The sequence below is a fragment of the Heterocephalus glaber genome, unplaced genomic scaffold, assembly GCF_053883595.1.
Source record: "Heterocephalus glaber isolate CG9 unplaced genomic scaffold, H.glaber_assembly_v1.0 deba00001442, whole genome shotgun sequence".
Lineage (NCBI taxonomy): Eukaryota > Metazoa > Chordata > Mammalia > Rodentia > Bathyergidae > Heterocephalus > Heterocephalus glaber.
In genome coordinates this window covers 557,379-569,450 of record NW_028258296.1, presented here as the reverse complement: position 1 = coordinate 569,450, position 12,072 = coordinate 557,379, and the positions used below count along the sequence as shown (strand labels likewise).

The window sequence follows — 12,072 nt, the reverse complement described above, 5'->3', positions numbered from 1 at the left end:
TAAATACCTATTGACAAGAAATATATTTTTATTCATGATGTGACTGTTTAAATCTCTGTTTGGCTCGACTTCTTATCATTAGTTTGTAAGAATTTGTTGCATATTCTTGATGTAAGTCCTCTGATGTATGTATTGTAAATATTTTGCTACACTTGTGATTTGCCTTTTGGTTTTCTTAATGAGACATGTTGAAGGGCAAAAGCTTCAGTGTCGATGAGGTTCAATTGATCATTTCTTTCTTTACACAGGTGATATTGACTGTGTTAGAGCTAAGAAAACCTTGCCAACCCTCAAGGTTGAAAAATATTTTCTCTTAGAGATTTTATCATTTTGGTTTTAAATTTAGCTATATGCTCCATTTAGTGTACATTTGTATTTGGAATGATTAAGGGTTGATATTTACTTCCTATATAAGCAATAGCAACTGTTTATTTTATTTATCATATATTTAGAATTAAAGTCCATAACAATAGTAGCACAAATGGTGAATGAAGTGGTCTAAATTCCTTGAATTGCCTATTAATTTTTAGAAGACTGGAAGTAAGGAAATATGTTGTAGTCTATGGGATAGCCATAAAGAGAAAAATAAAATAATGAATACTGAGCACACCAATAAAAAGAAAATGGATATAATAAAAATTACACCATAAATCAAGGAAGGCTGAATAAAAAGAAAAAGAACAAAAAACACAAAGGAAAATAGGAGAATAGTAGATTTTTAACCCAAATATGTCAGTAAGCACAAGATCACATTAACTATAATCAGAATAAATATTCAATAAAAGTCAATGTATACCAAGGTAGGTAATCAACTACAGGTATTAAACCATGAAAGACACATCTTAAATACGAAATCTCAGGACATTTTGGATTAAAAGTATGGGAGCAGATGCACCATGACAATATATATAAAAAGATACTAGGATAGTATCAGACAAAGTAGGTTGCAAGGTATAGTACTGATGGAGATAAACAGAGACTTCTCAGAACTACATAAAGGGGCAGGGTCAATCTGCCAGCAAGATATCCCATTTCTAAATTTGTGAATACTTACTAGCCTATCCTCAAAACATATGAACTAGAAACTAACAAATAAAAAGAGTAGTCATATCCACAATTACAGTGAAGACTTTAGGCACTTCTTAGAAAGTAATGGATGTGGAGGAAACCCAGCAAATACACAAAATTAAAGGATGCACTTTTTACTATTGCCTAAATGACTTCTGCAACTGAATACTAGGTACAGATTGCAAGTGCATGGGAGCATGCATCAAAACTAACCCTAAACTTTGTTGAAAAGCAGATCGCAACAAATTCCAAATGCTAGGAATGGCGTAAAGTCTGTTCTCTGACCATAGTAGATTTAAGGTGGAAATCAATAATAATTAAAAAATCGAAACTAAAACACTAAACTAAAATTAAAACCAAGCACTAGATTAAAACTAAAAATGAACACTAAGTATTTGGATATTTTGCTACTTGTTTTGAATAACATATATTATAGAAGTCACAATCAAAATTATATTTTGAACCAAATAATAATGAAAATATAGTGTATCAGAACTTGTGTGATACAGGGCCACAGATTTAGCTCAGTGGTGCTACCCCATGCCTCATGACTCTCAAGTGCAAGGTCCCTGAGTTTGATCCCAGGTACCAAAAAAAAAAAAAAAAAAAAAAAGAACTTATATGATACAGAGTGAACTGTGCTTAAAGTAAATGTATATCTTTAAAATGAATATGAAAAAGTAAAAAAGGTTGAAACCAATGATCTATGTGTCTATTTCAAGAAGACAGAAAAATAATAGGACATCAAAACTTATGAAAATATAAGGAAGAATTTAATGCTGATAATGAAAAAAATTTTATTGAAATTAGAAATAACATATAATACCAAGTATCAACAAAGCCAGAATATGTTTGTTTAGTAAAACTCAGAGGCACATGTACCAATGACAATGAAAAAGGGAACTTAACTAAATGTAGATTCATTAGAAAAATCATAAGTAGATATCACAAATTTATGAAGAAAATTGAAAATTTAGACAATTTGTTTATATTCTTTGAAATATGCAATTTAGCAGAACTAACAATAAATCAAATATTGAAGGTCTCCTAGAGTTGTTAACAAAATTGAATACATATTTATAAAGCCCCCTCCAAAAATACTTTTCATCTAGATAGCTTCATGGGTGAACTCTTTTGAATATTTAAAGAAGAATTAACACCAATTCTACACAAGTCTTCTCAGACGACAGAGAGAGAGGCAACAGTTGGAACTTAGTTTTGGTTGCCAGCATAACCTTGAAACAAAACATTAAAAAAAAGAAAATTTGTAAGTCAGTCTGTCTTGTAAACATTGATACAAAAATTGTAGAGAAAATATTTAAAAACAAACTTGAATCATACATAAAAGAGATAATGCATCATGATCAAGCTGAGCTCACACAGGAGTATAAGGTTTGCTTAATATCTGAAAACCAGTCAGTCATGGCATTAACAGAGTAAAGGAGAAAGACCACATGTTAATCTTAAAAGGTACAGAAAAAGTCAATATTTATGATGATAAAAAAGAAACCTCTTAGCAAACTAGGAATAGAAAATAAAGTATGAATATAAGGGATAATATTTATAATTATAGGTATTTATGGGAAACATACTAAGGGAAATGTTGAAAAGTTTTTGCCTTGAAATTGGGAACAAGAGCACTGTTTACTATTTCAACCTCTTCTCAAGTTCCTACCCAATGGAATAAGGTGAGACAAAAAAAGCTTAAGGACTAAAAAGAAAGAAAGAAAATTTTCTTTAGTCAGGAAAAATCCCCTCGTCTTACAGAGAAAATTGAGTCTATGAACTATTGGAATTAGTAAATGTGTTTAACAATGTTGGCCGATTTGAAGTCTATAAACAAAAATCAACTCTACTTCTAAAAACTGGTGATAAATAATTTAAAAAAAAATAAAATTAAATAAATTAAAAAGTTCTTCAGAAACTGATCCTGGTGCTGAGGGTCCCGGTTTGGTGCACAGAGGACTAGAGCTGGAGTAGGAGCAGGAAGGCCAGAAGGAGACCATCACCGCACCCTAGTGGGGGTGGAAGTAAAATCTACCATCGTGAGAGCACTGTGGCCCCCTTCCCCGGTGCATGGTCTCTAATAATGTGCCAGGACTCCGTCCAGAAGCCTCCACGGCGGTCAGCCCACAGGGGACAGGGGACGCTTGCTGACTGCTTCAGGTTCTCTTGTTGGGTGGCTCATGATGCTATCTGTGTCCCAGGTGGCCTCAAGACACAGCCCACACATATCTGTGGGACTTGGGAGGTGAATGGGCATGATCTCAGCGAGGTCACATGATGGTAATATTATTACTGCCCAGGCTCCTGTGTCAGTTGAGACAAAGGTTTTCACTAAAGGTTATGCAATACCAAGAGTATGGGCTTGGGACTGGACACACTTGGCTCATACTGGGCACTGCTGCCACAGTCTCACTGTGATGCCAGCTATTTCACTGCTTTCTGGGCCTCTGCTTCTTCACCATGAAGTAGAAATCATAGTAGCTGTGATGATTTCCTGCAGAAAGGCAGGCTGATAAGAAAAGGTTGAGCCCTCCAGTGTAGAGACCAGCCTGGTAAAGATGCTTCGTGTGATTAACATAAACATGGTGCTTGTGCTGATCCTGGAGACCCAACGTCCCCGAGACCAGCAGTCTTCGTCAGTTCCAGTCAGTTCATTACAGAGGTATCAGGAGTAGCAAAGCAGAATGCATGTGTGTACTTACTTAGATTTCCAGGGCCTGGAACACATGGAAAGGAAAATTCTGGCCTGATGACTGCGATTCTCATAAAAGGTGAATTCTGGGTCTGGAAGTCAGTGGGGTGAGTCTGGACATTTGGCTCTGTGTATAGGTGATGATCCCTTGTGTCTCAGTGGTTTAGCGGGTACCTTCTGCAGGGAAGGCTTTTTCTTTCCACGCTTGAACTTACTTGTTCTTGAAAATAATTGTATACGTGGCTTCCACATAATTGGTGGTTGTCTTAGTTGCTTTTCTCTCCTTACTGAGACAAAACACCGACACCAAAGTTAAAGGGTAAAGGTTTATTTAGCTCACAGTTTGAGGGGGTTTCAGCCCACAGTCAGATGGCTCCAAGGTGGGGGGTGGTACATGGCGGAAGGGTCTCAGAGAAGAAACAGTCTGTGGCAGGCAGAAGGCAGCAAAAGCAACAGGGACCTCAACAGCCTCTTCATGCCCCTTTATCTTATCCAGATTACTTGGGGTGGCAGCTCTCACACCCTTAATCCTGGTGCCCTGGAGCCTAGCACTGCACCATGAATGCATCCCAGTGTCACACACTCTGGATCCAGCACCTCTGAAAAGCCCCACCTATGACGCATGAGGCTTTGGGGGGCATCTGGACACAGCTGTAAGAGTGGTGCTGTGTAAGATGATAGCACTCATGTGCAAGTGACAGAAACCTGGCCAGTGGGCTGCAACAAACAGCTCTCAGGGGCTCGTGCTGTGGGAAAGGCTCCTATTGCAGCTCTGTCCCTCATGGTCTAACCGCTCTGCCTCCTTCACTGCCAAGTCTCCAGCTGCCCTTCCGCCACCAGCTCCCAGCTTCTGCACTCAGTGGAAAGCTGTCTCCTTTCCTGTTATTCCGGCAGGAGCCCAGGGCAGTCTAGGTAGTGGGCAGGTCACCCTGACACTGCACAGGATGGGAGATGGGATGCTCCAGCAGGACCAGCTGGCGCGGCTCCACATGGCTCTGTCTGTGGTCATGCTTCCCCACGAGGCCTCACCTGTGTCAGAGCTGACACGGGGGATGTGGCAGGGTCTGCAGCACAGGTGGATGGGCGGGGACTCGGAGCCAAGGCCCGGCTTCAGGGGACAGACGGTGGTCTCAGACCGAGCCTTGGCCCTGGGCGCTTGGGCTGGGGGCTTCCTTACCCCGAGAGGGAGTGGGAGTGGGAGTGGCAACCCTCCCCGCCTTATAGGGTACAGAGGTGTTGTGTTCGTACCGGGGCCTGCTGAGGATGGTTCCTGGGGCTTCTTCAGATTTTATGTATATTACATGAAATATATAAAAAGTCTGTAGGATTTATATGTAATTTAACTATCTTGTAGCTAATTATCTATAAAAATGAATTTTAATATACTATATAAATTTTTATATATGAGTTACTTATATTTTACATGCAGAACAATATTCTTAGAATGTAGCACAGTTCCTGGCATATGGTATGTACTATACGTTTTCAATGAGTGATTATCATTTACCTTTCTCATCTTGTGAATTTAGTCTTGTGATTCCCATTTCACAAATGAAGGAAAGGAAGGGATAGGTTAAGTAACTTGTTCAAGGTCGTTTGGCTCGTGGTGATTTAAGCCAGCATTGATCTTCGATCTGTCTGTAGTCTGCTCTTAAATATTCCAGTAATTGGCTTTCAAGACCCTCTTAGCTCTACTATGCGCACTTCTGGGAGAATTTCCTGCACCCGCTGGGAAGAGGAGAGGCGAGTCCTGCACTTGCTGCCTGTCACTGACACGGGTCTGTTCCTCGGTCACACGTGAGTCCCGTCTTCTAGCTCAGAGCTTAGGCGACAGTAGTGCTAGCTGAGCTGCCACTGTGTGTGCATCCCCCAGTGGGCTGTAGGAGCCCATGGGGAGTCTCCCTTCTGGGAGGAGAGAAGGCCTCGGGGCTGTCACTCGCAGCAGGGAAAGCGTGCCCACGGGGTGCAGAGGGCCAGCACAGGGCTCAGGGCTCAGGATGTGCGCTGGCAGGGTGTCGGGGACTCTGAATCCCAGTCCTTCAGGCCACGCCAGGCACTGGAAGGGACTTGCCAAAGTCTTCCTTTGGGCGGGACAAAGTAAGAATCCAGTCTTCTGAGTCCCATTGTGGATTCCTTCCACTCTCCTGCAGATTGAGCAGTTTGAGGGAATAAAACAGCTCAGGGGAATCTGCACTCACTAGTTTTATGGAAAAGGGTTTGAAAATGAAAAAGAAATAGCAAGTGGAGAAAAGTACACTAAGGATACCAGAAAGACAAAGGACAGGGGAAATGTGTCAACTCAGTAGGTGTCAGGCTGTGGCCAGTCTGGTGGTGGCTGTGGCTTTGGCATGAAATTCTCATCTGCTCTGGTGTGGAACAGATGGCTTGGCTGCTCTGCCACAGGTGCAGGTAGGTGACAAGCCACAGTGGCCTGCATGACAGCAGAGCGGATTCCCAGTCCTCTGCAGGCTTCCCCTGGGGGCCTAGGGCAGAACGACCCACCCGTGGCATGAGGCACACCTTCGGGGTTCCTCCCTGTCCAGGCCCACGCGTGGCCACCCCCTTCCCCCTTGTAAATCTTGAAATAAGAGTCATGTGATGGCTAACTGGGGTCGACAGCGTTAAATTCTTGTGATGGGATACGCACTCAGCAAAGGGCAATTATTGTTACTTTGAGGTGATGGTGCGGGTAGATTGAAGGTGATCCATTTGCCATATAAGCAAACCAACAATCAGACAAAAGACCATAGTCTTCATTGAGCTCTTTCTGTATTTCTTCTCTTTCCACTGAGAGTTGCACTCTGGAGGGGTGAAGCAGAAGAAGCCGTTGTGGTGGAAGGTGGTTTTGGAGGCCCCATCAAGGACTTGCTTGTTCGGTGTAATGCAAGACTCCCTTGAGGTCAGAGTGAGATCGCAGATTTCCAGAGGGAATTGATATCTTTTTTATTCTAAGCTACAAAACAGTGTTGATTAGTCATTGCTAATGTATTTACCCTTTGATTTTGTAAAATACTGAAAATATTAGGAGCAGCAAGTATACTCAAAACAACAGGTGAGGAAAGGAGAGAAACTGTGAAAACGGCAGCAGAATAATAAAGTCCCGGCATTCTGGCCCACTTTGTGTGTGTAAAATAGCCACAGAGTTAATTAGCCCCTGAGGGCATGGAATTCTGCTGTTCACCCAGACCTTCTTAAATCACCAATTAAAGAGCCTACTTGCCAACTGCTGAAAAATAGATGATGGACTCTTCGTGACAAAACCAGAAAGGGGAGACTCAGCCTCACGCCTGAGAGCCGCACACCTGCAGGAGCACGCTGGGGACCAGGGCAACACCAGGGACCACCGAGGCTACGGCTCCTCAGGAGTCACCATGCCCTGGTGCTTGTCTGTCACCCTGGGAGACAGCAGGAAGGTGAGCATCGCGAAGCCGAAGACGGCAGGTTTGGGTAGAAATAGTTTTGGTTGCAAGCAAAAGAAACCAAATTCACAGTTGGGCAATTAGAAAAAAGAAAAACGAAAAACATACACTAATAAAGACACCAAAGAACCCAATGCCAGAAATCTTACTCAGCCTGGAGAAACAGGAGCCAGGGGCTCGCATGCGGGAGGACTCTCTTTCTTGTTGGGTCATCTCCCCTGCCCACTCCTTCAGGCAGAGACTCTTGTCCTCAGGTGCTCGTTCTGGGTGACAGGGTCAGGACAAAGGGCGAGGAAATGTGGAGCTCAGAGCCAATGTCACGAGGTCCTGCCCCCAGGTCCCGTGGGCTCCGTCCTCTAAGTTTCAAACCCTCAGTGGCCTGCTTGCCCTCCTCACCCTTGCTCCAGCCCTGCTGGGAAACATGTTCCCTTTTCTGTCAGTTTCTGTCCCTTTTCTGTCTTGGCCGCTTCTTGGGGAAGGTGCATCTTGGACCACTGAGTCAGTGAGTGGCACTGTCCGTGGTGCAGGGGGGACACAGGGCAAGGGACAAGGGCCTGGGGAAAGTGCCAGCAGAGAGCCCGTGGCTGCACCTGTGTCCGGGTGCCAGCTCCTGCAGTGCTTAGGGAGCTGGTGCTGCCTCCTCCCAGAGACAGGCCCACACACACCCACAGGAGCTGCGAATTTACCTGATTTAGAGAAAAGCTCTTTGCAGATGGAAGGAAGATACGGGCCTTAGGACGACATCACCTTGGGTCCTCTCTGAGGGCCTTGAGTCTGACGCCCAGTGTCCTCACAGATGAAGAGCAGCAGGGAGATGATGCTGTGTAAGGGTAGAGGCGGAGACGAGTCGGAGTTGTGTAGCCACAGCCAAGGCATGGCGGGGCTACTGGGCTGGAGAGACAGGAATGGACTCCGCTCTGCAGCCCGGGAAGAAGGGGCCCTGCCAGCCTGGTGATCGGGGCTTCTCGTTCGAAGGCTGGCACTTCTGTTGCCTTAGGCACCACATTTACCGTAACTCCCGTGGCGTCCAAGCCGCCTGACTTGCGTGACCGTCAGAAAAGGGGCAGAAGTGTGTGTTATCAGTGTGGCTCTGGAGCCAGCCGGGAGGTTTTAGAGGCCGCTCCTTCGATTTCGTGGATCTCATCTTGGCAACTGCTGAACTCTCCTGGGCTTCAAGTTCCTCGTTACAAATGAGAATGATGACAGCTAATGTGAGCTGAGCTCAGAACAAGGGCTGGCGCATGCTCTGTGCTTGTTAGGAACTGTGGGTGTTGGGTGTAGATCTGGGGCGATAATGACAGCTCCTCCATCTCATGCTGGAGTTGGGGTGACTCGGAGAGAGTAACTGACTCCACCCAAGTCAGAAGACTTACACTGTGCCAGGAAGGAAGTCAGCAAATTCAGGAGAAAACTAAAATACGCTCCCTGAAGTCGCTGGCCCCAGGAGTGCCTTGGACTAGCTTATGTTCCCACCTCCCCACCACATTCACTTGCTGAGCCCTTACCCCAGTAGCACTGTATGTGGAGACAGGGCCTTCATGAAGTAGTTAGGGCTAAATGAGGTCTTAATCCTGTAGGACTGGAGCCTAGAAGAGTAGGGAACATGGAGACCTCATGCCACACTGAGCACATGGAGGAAAAGCTCCCCCAGGACACAGGCAGAAGCCACTACTTACTTACAGGCAGGAGGAAAGGCCTTGCCAGATACAGCCAGGTGACCCTCCTGGACACCTGGATCTAGGACCCACAGGCTCCGGAGCAGTGAGAAGGAAGTTCTATTGCTCAGGCCCCCACCTCTGTTACTGTCCTGTGGCAGCCTGAGCAGAAGAATGCAAAAGTATTGGCTAAAATGTCAAGGCGACGCATGGCATAATTACTGTCCTCACCACTCCAGATCCGTCCAGACACCGCACCGCTGTGGAATGCACAGGGTGCTTCTGCCGTGCAGACTTCCTCTGTTTTACACTCTGGCTCCAAGAAGGTTGTTCAAACTCACAGTGGAATTCAGGAAACTCAACAGCTTTCCAAGCAATGCTCCCTTGAGAGATGTAAGTGGGAAAGAGATTAGGATGAAACAAGAACTCTTTTTGTTCAAAGAGATATTTTGCTTTTGTAAAAAGCATTTGCTCCAGTGACCCTCAGTTCAGTATTTGTACCTTCATCTTGGAAGTCTATTAAAATAAACAGTTTCTCTGCACTATGGCTGGAAATGAGTAAGGGGTGGACTATTATTCTTGCACTGGAAGAGGAAATCATTTTCCTTCCATCTACTGGTCAAATGTGACTCTTCCAATGTCCCCGTCAGGCAAAGTCCTGCTCATCCACCACAGGACACTGAGATGCTACCTCCACCGCAGACCTGCCTCTGATGCCACTGCTGCCCAGTTATCCTCCATCCCTGGGTCCTCCCTTCTGTGCCCGGCACAGGCGGCGTCTGGCCCGGGGTCCTGCTGGAGTTCGAGATCCCCAAAGTCAAGGGTGGCACCACGGTGCTGCATGCATCTCCTCCCCCGACTCAGAACCCACGGGTGTGGGGTGCTGAGGAGACAGCAGTGCCTGACCTGGAAGGCTCCTCGCTCAACCTCACTAACTCTGGGTGCACGAGCACACACTCACGCTCACACTTGCACATGCACACACACTGAACCTTTCTGTCTGAAACTCCTGTGACCGGGCATAGTCTGGGTTTATCGTGTGACCCAGGAGTAGGCCAGGGAGAAGGACACATGTGAAGGGAAAGCTCAGGTAGCTTGTCCTGACTCAGCCCGGAGGCCACACCTCCCCAAGTGCCTGTGTCCCGGCCCCGGTGCAGCATGGACACCCTTGGCAGTGGCCCCGGCAGGACTGGCCGCTCACTCACACATGGCCTGGTCCTCCTCAGCATGGCGTCCGGTTGATTGTCTGCCTCTGAGCTGCAGCCCGGGCGCCACACTTGCTGTTCTGGCTCTGACCAGCAGTGCTTCTTGTGCCCTGCTGTCTGAGGTTCCTTCCTTCAGCCTTCAGGGCTTCCTCCACCTCAGCTCCGTGTGTACATGGTACAAGGAGGTTTGCAGAGTGCAGTTCCTGGAGCACAGTACCAGCATCGCTGCCACTGTTAGAGACAGAGTGTCCAGTCCCACCCTGGACCTGTGGACTCAAAGCAGGAGCGGACTCAGTCGCATCAGTCACTCTCCAAAGCCCTGCGCGTGAGTCACTGTGCTCGACTTTTTAAAGCTGTCTCTTCAGGACCTCACCTCAACTGTGTGCCTGTGATTTCCTGCAAGGTGCCTGGGGGCTTAACACGACCTGAAACCTGCTAGGATCACACGAAAGGAGCTAAACAGTCAAACCTGAGCCCCACCGCTCCGTCTTGGAGCCAGGTGTCCAGCGTCCGCACTGTTCCCACAAGGCTCTGCCGCCAAGAGACTGGTGCACCTGCTGCTCCAGCCTGCTGCCTGCCCCCAGCACAGCAAGCGCTCCTCACCTGGCCCAGTGCCTGGCTCATCACACCTTGCGGGGGAACACACGGCCCCATCTGACAGCCGCTGTGTTTGTCTCCTTTTATGCAGAAGGGGAAATATGTTCCACAATGAATGTTTGCATACTTGGAGAGGATTTATTTTTTCAGAGAGGAAAAAAGAAAAACAGAGAGAGGCAAAGACTGGCTGGAGCTATTGAATCTTCACTCCTCTGCCATGGCCTTCATCACCCCACCTTGACAAGAGCCTGCATGTCAGCCAGGAGGGCTCTGGGCTGTGGCTTGGATCCCTGGGGCTGAACAGGGCACAGGGCGTTAGGGGATGTGGTCAGGAAGGGAAGTCAGTGGCTCATCGTTGAGGGTTCTTATCCCAGGTGGCGAGGCTGGCACACGGAGGCACCAAGCCTATGAACTGGGGATGGAAGGACACAGGAGATGCGTCTTGAACAAGCTGGGAGGATGTGGACGATGGCAGAGAGACACCACATGTTTCACTTAGGTTTCGGTGGACAGCAGAAATAAAGGGTTCAGGAACATCAAAGAAAAGCTTCTTACTCACCCAGCTCTGAGCAGGCAGTGTTGACAGCAGTGTCCTCCTCTGTCCCTGGGATGGCACTGGTAGGCAGTTGTGGGACCCGTGGGAAGTCCCTGGGCCGCTGGGGATGGGCCGAGCCCTCAGGGGGACTGTGGGACCTGGGCTCTCTCTCTGGCTCAGTCTGATGTCCATAGCGCTTTTCTACACATACAGTTCCCGAGACAGCTGATGTGTCCTCGCCAGAGCCTGACAGGCATTTGCCCCTGAACCGAAAAAACCATGAGCCAAACAGATGGCTTCCTTATGGCTCTTCTGAGCTGGTCTGCAGAGCCAGCTGATGCACTATGCCGCAGAAGATAGCACTGCTTCCATCTCCCTCTTCCTGGCATGTCCTCCTGACCTGTGAACCCCTTCCACTCAGGCTCAGACGGAGGAAAGCAGCCCTGCTGGAAGGGGGGCCTTCACCAGAAGAAATGAAGTAAATACCAAACTCTGCAATTTTGCATTTCAGAGAAGAACAATTTGTGTAAGAGAAATATTTATGGAAGGTGAGACTAGGAGAAATTTGCCTTGCAGCTCCTTCCCTCTCTGACCCCAGCATGCAAACACACTGGAAAATTCCACTTCCTCAGCTGAGCCGGAGAAGGTGGGCAATGCCTGTGGCCAGGGCTGACCACCAAAGAAGGCCTGTTCACGTCCCCTCTGCCTTCTGGACACGGCAAAGGCACAGAGAGCAGAGAACCCCAGTTCACGTGGGCCCACAAGTAGAAGCAACTTGAGCGGTGAGAGACAGAGGATTCCCAGGGGCCGTTTCCCCCAAAGCCACGGGAGCCAGAGCCCAGGATTATGCTGATCCCTGTGGGTCTCTGTGTGTACTTTGTGAAAACAATTGTAC

At 47.2% G+C, this 12,072-nt stretch overlaps 1 long non-coding RNA gene across 3 annotated transcripts; it reads right to left on the bottom strand.

Annotated features, from left to right (window-relative positions):
* Positions 1-2,022: 2,022 nt before the first annotated feature.
* On the bottom strand, positions 2,023-10,514 carry LOC147827561 (uncharacterized). Of its 3 annotated transcripts, none has more exons than XR_015451886.1 (5): positions 10,046-10,514; positions 8,691-9,223; positions 7,872-8,365; positions 7,335-7,448; positions 2,023-6,719 (listed from the first exon to the last, which is right to left on the bottom strand). It is a non-coding gene; the product is annotated as an uncharacterized LOC147827561 (long non-coding RNA). The 3 variants fall into 3 exon arrangements; XR_015451885.1 differs by having other exon boundaries at positions 2,023-7,448; positions 7,872-8,005; positions 8,196-8,365; XR_015451884.1 differs by having other exon boundaries at positions 2,023-7,448.
* Positions 10,515-12,072: the final 1,558 nt, after the last annotated feature.